Raw genomic sequence first — 9,039 nt, 5'->3', positions numbered from 1 at the left:
GATTTACTATTGAGGTTTTCCAGTGCGCACCTGCATGAATTTTCAAAAGAGAGTATATTTTGCCAGATTCCAGTAAGTTTGCTCCTTTGTTGCAAAAATAGTAAAAATTGTCTTTTCGTGTCTAGGTGATGTGTTTACTCTTGCTTTTTCAGTCCTACAGTTAATAAATATGCACCACTTCCATTTCAGAGACACATTTGGTCTCATTTTTCTGGCAGTGACAAATGCTGTTGCAGTTAACAAGAAAAAATTGTTGATTTTCACCACTGAAAAAGGAGAAGAAGCATTTTTTTCAAGCCCTTCTAGGGCAATATTTAGATACTTACTAAAGAAAACATTTTACCAGTGACTTGGCATAAGCTTCTCCTAAAAAGGTAATGATGTGAAATTGTGATTTCTGGGCCTGAGAGGCCAGTCCTACATTCCACAGTAGTTGTATCCATGTGTTTACTATTACTTTGTCACATGTTTGTTTAATCATATCAGTTAATATTACATTGCAAGACCACTCCAGGTTCATTTTATTTAGACTTTGCTATAGTTTATTTTTGCACATGTTCCATTATTAATGAGCCTTCGAGTACTTTATCATGTATATTGCATCATGTAGTTATTAATTCATGTTTATTTTTCCTGCTTGTTTCCATGTATATTCAGCATATATAAGCAAATTCCAACCTTTTACTGGAGCAATAAAGAAGATTATGTTGCAGATTATGTTAAGCATTATTCTGAATGCTATTTTAAAGAGACATGTACAGAACTTTACCCCTAGTTCACTTTCTGGCTTCCAGCTGCAGTCCTTACCACCAGCAAGCTTGTTTCTTTTCTCCAGTTGTAGTCTCCCAGATTGTCCACATTTGCATTTCTTTTCCCTTGGATCACCTCTCTTGATCCTTCTGTGCCTTAGTCAGATTTTTCATCCAGGTTCTCCAGCAAAGACACCAAAGACCAGCAGACAAAACAGCTTGAAGGTCAAGGGTCCATATTGACCCATAGGAATTGCCCTTTACAGGTTGATTCTGGCTTTCCTTTTTCAAATACAGCTTTGAGTGTGCTAGTTGTATGCAATGTCCAGAACCAAAGAGCTGTGACAGGAGATAGAACATGCTCAGGGAGGATGGTGTCCTTCACTGCTACATACTCCAGGCCCTCAGAAGTGATTTTATGTGAATTCAGATTCATTAGGTGTTCTAAACTTCTGCAGGCCACAGTAGGAATGTGAAAAGACATGTTCTGGGTAGAAATTTATTTTCTTGACGAGTTCCTAGCTCAGCCAAAGCCGTAGTTTCACAGCAAAAGCAGATGCAGACTGTCATATGTCATGGCAAGATAGTACTGTGCAGGCCAGCCGTGGTTCAAGCAGTTGCTTGCAACTTGGCTCTCGTAAGGTCTCCTGGGCCAACCTGCTTTCCATAGCGAGTAGAAACTATCATCTCATCAGGGGCTCATCTGAGCTGTCACAGCCATCAGCAATATGGCATTCTCATGCAGGAGCAATGGTGTGGTGCTGTTCAACATAGAAAGTGGCACAGTCTTGCATAGCCACTCCATTTCTGGTTCAAATATCTATTAAGTGCCTCTGAATTCACAAGGCTGCATAGCCTCAGAACCAGTCCCTGGCAAACTGCATTCAACAGCATGACAGATGGAAAAAAATCCCAAAATATGTAATGTTTGTCATCTTGCAGAAAGCAAAAAACCCTACAATTCTCTACAGAGAAACCTAAATCCATCACCGAGTTCAGTCCTTCCCATATTTGCTTTTTTCTATCAGTTCAAAACAATCACAGACCCAAAGATCACATCTACAGGGGTAATACTGAGGAAATGTGGCGACATTTGCCGTTGGCCTAAGGCATGACACATGACTTATAGTCACTGACGCTTTCATCCAGAGTACCTTAGCTTTCATGTGCCAGCCTTGTTGGGAGGATGAGCAGAACACTGGACTGTCTGAGTTTGTCAATATCTCTTTTTCAGATGCTGTACAAGGTTACAGTAAATTGGATTATAAGATCTTTCTGAAACCAGAGTTTTCGTTTTATTTTAAACTTTCTCCAATATCTAATGCACTTCCTCTCCTTTCCAAAACAATGAACAATGGATCCCCATATAACATCTGAAGATTTAGAAATGAGGGATAACAGCACACCCATTAGGAGAAAAGCTCTAAACCATCCTAAAGTTTCTTCCTGTTTTAATGGTCAATGTTCTCAAATAATGTTCCCCTAACTGGATATTTAATAGGACAGATATATTTTATTTTATTTATATAGGGTTATGGCCTGTGCCATATTAAAGACTGTGCGAAAATGTGCAGACAGGGAGTTGCCTGCAACAAGGAATTGTGGGCAGAGACGAAGAATCAGTTTCAGTCTTTAGAGGACCAAGTAGAGGTTGTAATGGTTATTGAGGGAGACGGTACAGCTGACAGCTTAGAAAAACAATTGCTTTGTCAGGAAAGAAAGCAGCTACAAACTGTGTTAGAGAATGAGGAGATATCTGGGTAATGATTTGGGTTTGCAAAGAGAGCTGAATTTACTGTTATACTAGTGTAGATAAAAACTATTAGCTGAAATAGAGATTGATAGGAGAAGACTATAAACTTTGTTCTGTGTGTTAAAAATGGGATGATGCTGAGACACTCGAAATGTTGCTAAGAGGTGTGAGAAGGAAAGAGAGTAGAAGTCTGAAATGGAGAGTGCTTATGGGGTTATCAGCAAAGAGATGAAGATTAAAAGTAGAAGAGAGAGAAAGCTAACTCAGGGACTGGGCTTAGATCACCCCAGCCAACTCATCACAAATTCTTGCTGGGATCTGCTTCTGTTTCGTGATCCATGTAAAAAGCTCTTCAAACTGCAGGCCATCTCTTCTCACAGTGAGAGAATAAAAAGTTGGCCTGAAGGAATTCAGGTTGTGCAATATCCTGCTCTTGGAAGAATCATCAACATTTATGCTCTTTAGATGTTTTATTCTCTGAGAGATTCATATGCATGTATATGTAGCCATGAATATTACAAGGTTTTCTGAAATTGAACAAGTGAATTTTGTTATATTTAAGTATAGCACAGGGTGACTGTTTTCTTGATGGAAGAAAAAGATCAAAAAATAGAAATTTTTTACTGACTGCTATATCCATTTAGATGAAAACAGGCTGTTTTAATATAATGGGTAACTAGCAATGGTATCATTATCCTGTTGAGCTGAACTGAACAGAATCAGTGGCTTCAATGTACTTGTCTTGACAGCTGTGGCAAAACCTAAAGTCAGCAGTACTCCAACTGATTGTTTTTACTGGAGGACCCTGTGAAAGGAACATCCAGCAGACTGAGACGAGATCCTAGATTAAAAAAGGAATGTTAATTTTATTAAAAACAAGAGCAGGAAAATGAGTATGTAGGAAGATAGGAGTCATACTTACTAAGAACATAACGCTCTTGTGTACCCTTCTCATAGTTTGCATAATCCAGCTGCTTTCCCCTATGAGACTTTGATTTCCACATTTTCCAGTTGTCACACATTCACCTTGCTTACTGTATTGATTTGAAGTGAGGCAAGGGAGAAAGACAACCATTTTCTCACCTGAGCAACTCAACTACTAAATTAGAGAGAACGTACCTGTTGAGTCTAGCCTGATGGATCCTCAGATCTTTCATTGCAGCCTACAGGAAGGACTCTAACGAGACAAAGATACTTACTCAGAAACCCCATACCACAGTGACTGGGGTTTTCTCAGAATCACAGAATTACAGAATAACAGAATAGTAGGGGTTGGAAGGGACCTCTGTGGGTCATCTAGTCCAACCCCCTTGCCGAATCAGGGTCACCTACAGCAGGCTGCACAAGACCTTGTCCAGGCGGATCTTGAATATCTCCAGAGAAGAAGACTCCACAACCTCCCTGGGCAGCCTGTTCCAGGGCTCCATCACCCTCAGGGGGAAGAAGTTCTTCCTCATGTTCCGACGGAACTTCCTGTACTTCAGTTTGTGCCCATTGCCCCTTGTACTGTTGCTGGGCACCACTGAAAAGAGCTTGGCCCCATCCTCCTGACACCCACACTTCAGATATTTGTAAGTATATATTAGGTCCCCTCGCAGCCTTCTCTTCTTCAGGCTGAACAAGCCCAGTTCCCTCAGCCTCTCCTCGTAGGAGAGATGTTCCAGTCCCCTCACCATCCTTGTAGCCCTCCGCTGGACTCTCTCCAGTAGCTCTTCATCTTTCTTGAACTGGGGAGCCCAGAACTGGACAGAGTACTCCAGATGAGGCCTCACCAGGGCAGTGTAGAGGGGAAGGAGAACCTCCCTTGGCCTGCTGGCCACACTCTTCTTGATGCACCCCAAGATCCCATTGGCCTTCTTGGCAGCCAGGGCACACTGCTGGCTCATGGTTAACCTGTCGTCCACCAGGACACCCAGGTCCCTCTACACAGAGCTGCACTCCAGCAGGTCCACTCCAAGGCTGTACTGGTGCATGGGGTTGTTCCTCCCCAGGTGCAGGACCCTGCATTTGCCTTTGTTGAACCTCATCAGGTTCCTCTCTGCCCAACTTTCCAGCCTGTCCAGGTCACTCTGAATGGCAGCACAGCCTTCTGGTGTATCCACCACACCTCCCATTTTGGTGTTATCAGCAAACTTGCTGAGGGTACATTCTAACTCTTCATCCAGGTTGTTGATGAAGAAGTTAAACAAGACTGGGACCAGTACTGACCCCTGGGGGACACCACTTGTTACCAGCCTCCAACTAGACTCAGTGCCGCTGACGACAACCCTCTGAGTTCTGCCATTCAGCCAGTTCTCAATCACCTCACCGACCACTCATCCAGCCCACTCTTCCTGAGCTTAAATCCTGAGCTTCTCCTTGATGATGAGGATGATATTTTTAAACTGTTTCAGACTGACAGGTCTTAGTATCTGCCGGTCTCATTTCTGCAACGACTAGTTTCACCAGCATTTCAGACCAACAGATTGGATATGCTGTGATCATGCCCAACATATTTAACTGTCAAAGGGAACTGGAATCCAAGATTTCTTCGTTTTGGGTTCCAGGTGGCCTGAAGTTCCTAGCTAGTCAGTTCATGAACCATAGCAAACTTCTAGTGGTATCTAAGGATTTATGAGCTTATAGAAAGTTTTCGCTTCTGAGATGCCTCAGCAGTATAGTTGGAGCTTTCCTTTGTTTTTTTCTAAATGTGGCTAAATTTTGCCTGAGGCTCCTACATGCTTCTTAGGATCTGTTCCATAGTCTTCATATATGAAGAATATTTTTAGAAGGAGTACGTATGTAAAAAAAAAAAAAAATTAGAACAGTCTATGTAATGTATTGCAATAATAATTTCTGTTTTCTATGCTCAGCAGCCAGCTTAACCATTTGCAAGGGGCTAAAACTCAGTAACGAATTAATCTCAGGGTTGATTTCACAAACCGGCATTGCAGAACAGCTATGGATTTCAGTGCCTTGACCACTAAATCTTCTTAGGAGAAACAGTCGAGGAATAAATGATATTTGCTTAGTTAACTGTGATAAGAACTGATCCCAGAATTCAAGTGAATAGAAAGCTGAAGCTTTGACACAGTGCTAAGAAGGCTGTGGTGTTTCTTCAAGGCAGACAACAGTGGGTTAACAGCTCTTTGTGGCTGGAAAAGTCTTTTGGTCCATTACACATAAAGACAGTTGCCAGGGGTACATTCCAGCTGCTGTAGTAATATTTTGCCTACTTTAAATGTATATTACTGATAACTTCAGTGCAAGAAACTTTTTTAAAATTTCTTGTCATCGGCTACTGGATAATGTTTCTGTAAGGGCCTTTACGAGGAGGTCTACATTCCTCTACAAAGGCACGGATATGCCACTGGTTTATATATTCACTCCTGCAGTAAGGAATAATTTAGTGACCACAGCAAAAATCCCTCAGAGGCAATTGGACCAGATCTGTAATTTCTAAATACAGTAGAGGAATATGTAAAACACTCAGCGAAGATTCAGGATTAAACCCACCATAGAAATGAAAGATTCCTATTACTAATCTTAAGAAAAAGGTTTTATTTCTACCAAAGTATTACAATGAAATGTAAGTAGATGTCCATTATCTGCTGAATCACAGAATCACAGAATCACAGAATCACAGAATGGTAGGGGTTGGAAGGGACCTCTGTGGGTCATCTAGTCCAACCCCCCTGCCGAAGCAGGATCACCTACAGCAGCCTGCACAGGAACTTGTCCAGGCGGGTCTCGAATATCTCCAGAGAAGGAGACTCCACAACCTCCCTGGGCAGCCTGTTCCAGGGCTCCGTCACCCTCAGAGGGAAGAAGTTCTTCCTCATGTTCAGACGGAACATCCTGTGCTTCAGTTTGTGCCCATTGTCCCTTGTCCTGTCGCTGGGCACCACTGAAAAGAGCTTGGCCTCATCCTCCTGACACGCACCCTTCAGATATTTATAAGCATGTATTAGGTGCCCTCAAAGCCTTCTCTTCTTCAGGCTGAACAAGCTCAGCTCCCTCAGCCTCTCCTCGTAGGAGAGATGTTCCAGTCCCCTTACCATCCTTGTAGCCCTCAGCTGGACTCTCTCCAGTAGCTCCTGATCTTTCTTGAACTGGGGAGCCCAGAACTGGACACAGTACTCCAGATGAGGCCTCACCAGGGCAGTGTAGAGGGGAAGGAGAACCTCCCTCATCCTGCTGGCCACACTCTTCTTGATGCACCCCAGGATCCCATTGGCCTTCTTGGCAGCCAGGGCACACTACTGGCTCATGGTCAACCTGTCGTCCACCAGGACACCCAGGTCCCTCTCCACAGAGCTGCTCTCCAGCAGGTCCACTCCAAGGCTGTACTGGTGCATGGGGTTGTTCCTCCCCAGGTGCAGGACCCTGCATTTGCCTTTGTTGAACCTCATCAGGTTCCTCTCTGCCCAACTTTCCAGCCTATCCAGGTCACGCTGAATGGCAGCACAGCCTTCCGGTGTGTCTACCACATCTCCCATTTTGGTGTTATCAGCAAACTTGCTGAGGGTACATTCTAACTCTTCATCCAGGTCATTGATGAAGAAGGTGAACAAGACTGGGACCAGTACTGACCCCTGGGGGACACCACTTGTCACCAGCCTCCAACTAGACTCAGCGCCGCTGATGACAACCCTCTGAGTTCTGCCATTCAGCCAGTTCTCTATCCACTTCACCGACCACTCATCCAGCCCACACTTCCTGAGCTTCCCTAGGAGGATATTATGGGAGACTGTGTCGAAAGCCTTGCTGAAGTCGAGGTAGACAACATCCACAGCTCTCCCTTCGTCTACCCAGCCAGTCATGTCATTGTAGAAAGCTATTAGATTGGTCAGGCATGATTCCCCCTTGGTGAATCCATGCTGACTACTCCTGATAACCTTCTTTTCCTCCACTTGCTTGATGATGGCCTCCAGGATAAGCTGCTCCATTACGTTTCCCGGGATGGAGGTGAGGCTGACCGACCTGTAGTTTCCTGGGTCCTCCTTCTTGCCCTTTTTGAAGATTGAAGTGACATTGGCCTTTCTCCAGTCCTCGGGCACCTCTCCTGTCCTCCAGGACCTCTCAGACATGATGGAGAGTGGCTCAGCAATGACATCCGCCAGCTCCCTCAGCACTCGTGGGTGCATTCCATCAGGTCCCATGGATTTGTGGATGTCCAGATCGCTTAAGTGATCCGTCAAACAGTCCTCCTCGACCAAGGGAAAGTCATCCTCTCTGTAAGCTTCTTCTCTTACCTCCAGGGCCTGGGATTCCTGAGGGCCAGTCTTAGCACTGAAGACTGAAGCAAAGAAGGCATTCAGTAGCTCTGCCTTCTCCGCATTCTCCGTCACCAGGACACCCGCCTCATTCAGCAGCGGCCCCACATTGTCCCTAGCCTTCCTTTTGCTGCTGATGTAGTTGAAGAAGCCCTTCTTTTTGTTTTTGACATCCCTTGCCAGCTTCAATTCCAGGTGGGCCTTGGCCTTCCTCGTCGCATCCCTGCACGCTCTGACCACATTCTGTACTCTTCCCAAGTGGCCTGCCTCTCTTTCCACATGCCATGAACCTTTCTCTTCCACCTGATCTCTGCTAGAAGCTCCATGTTTAACCATGCAGGTCTCCTGCCTCCTTTGCTCGATTTGCTCGAATGCCAATAAAGTGTGTTGTGCCAGAAACTAATGCTTCTTTTATCAGCACTTTCTACTTAGTAACTGACCTTTAGTTCCTGTAGGAATAATTAGGGTCACTGACAAGAGTTATTCATGTTTTCAGACTCCTGTGAATAATATGATGATGTGATTTCCTAACTAGATGTAATCCAGAAGCATTTGTTCATGCAATGAATAGTAGCTGATAGTGATTAGACGCAATTTTATGTCTGCTTTTGTTTCGTACAAGTCACAACCCATGCTCTGTGTTAACTCTCCCGTAGACCTTTTGATACCCAGGTTATAGGGGGGTGAGTCATTTATGCTGAATAGTGGGTGCGATTACAACACAGGCAGTTTATCTACCCCTTTTTTTCAGAAGATTTTAAGGAAACTTGTTTCTGCACACCCAGGTCAAACGATTCCCTGTTGGAATTCCCTGCGGGGCTGTTCCCCAACCATAAAACACCAGAGAGAGAGGACAGATCTTTTATACTAGGTTGCATTGTCTCTACAAGGCAATAACTTTGATCAGTGATACAGTCCCAGCGGAGACGAGTAACCATTTTTTTTAGTATTATTGTACATTAATTTAGCCGTTAATTTTCCACCCTATTTAAAATTCATATGATTTATAGCAATAATATTTTACATCTCACCTTTGCATTAAAACATATCTTGGTAGCAGTTCCAAAGTTAACATTAAGATGCTTTGTCAAACTCTTTGCATTGTTAAATAATCCTCAGATTTTTTCTGTAGTTCTGTTCACACATCCCTTTCCTCTGGATTCCCTCCAGACTGAAACACCCCAAACTGCTCTGTGATATAGAGAGGGCTAATTTTGCACAGGATGGGCTGGATGGGTTTAGTGGAACCACTTTGAGACACATATATATGTCTATGCTGGCA

This window comes from Opisthocomus hoazin, chromosome 1 (assembly GCF_030867145.1).
Source record: "Opisthocomus hoazin isolate bOpiHoa1 chromosome 1, bOpiHoa1.hap1, whole genome shotgun sequence".
NCBI classification, from domain to species: domain Eukaryota; kingdom Metazoa; phylum Chordata; class Aves; order Opisthocomiformes; family Opisthocomidae; genus Opisthocomus; species Opisthocomus hoazin.
The sequence above is the reverse complement of the archived record's forward strand: the minus strand, read 5'-3'. Positions refer to the sequence as shown.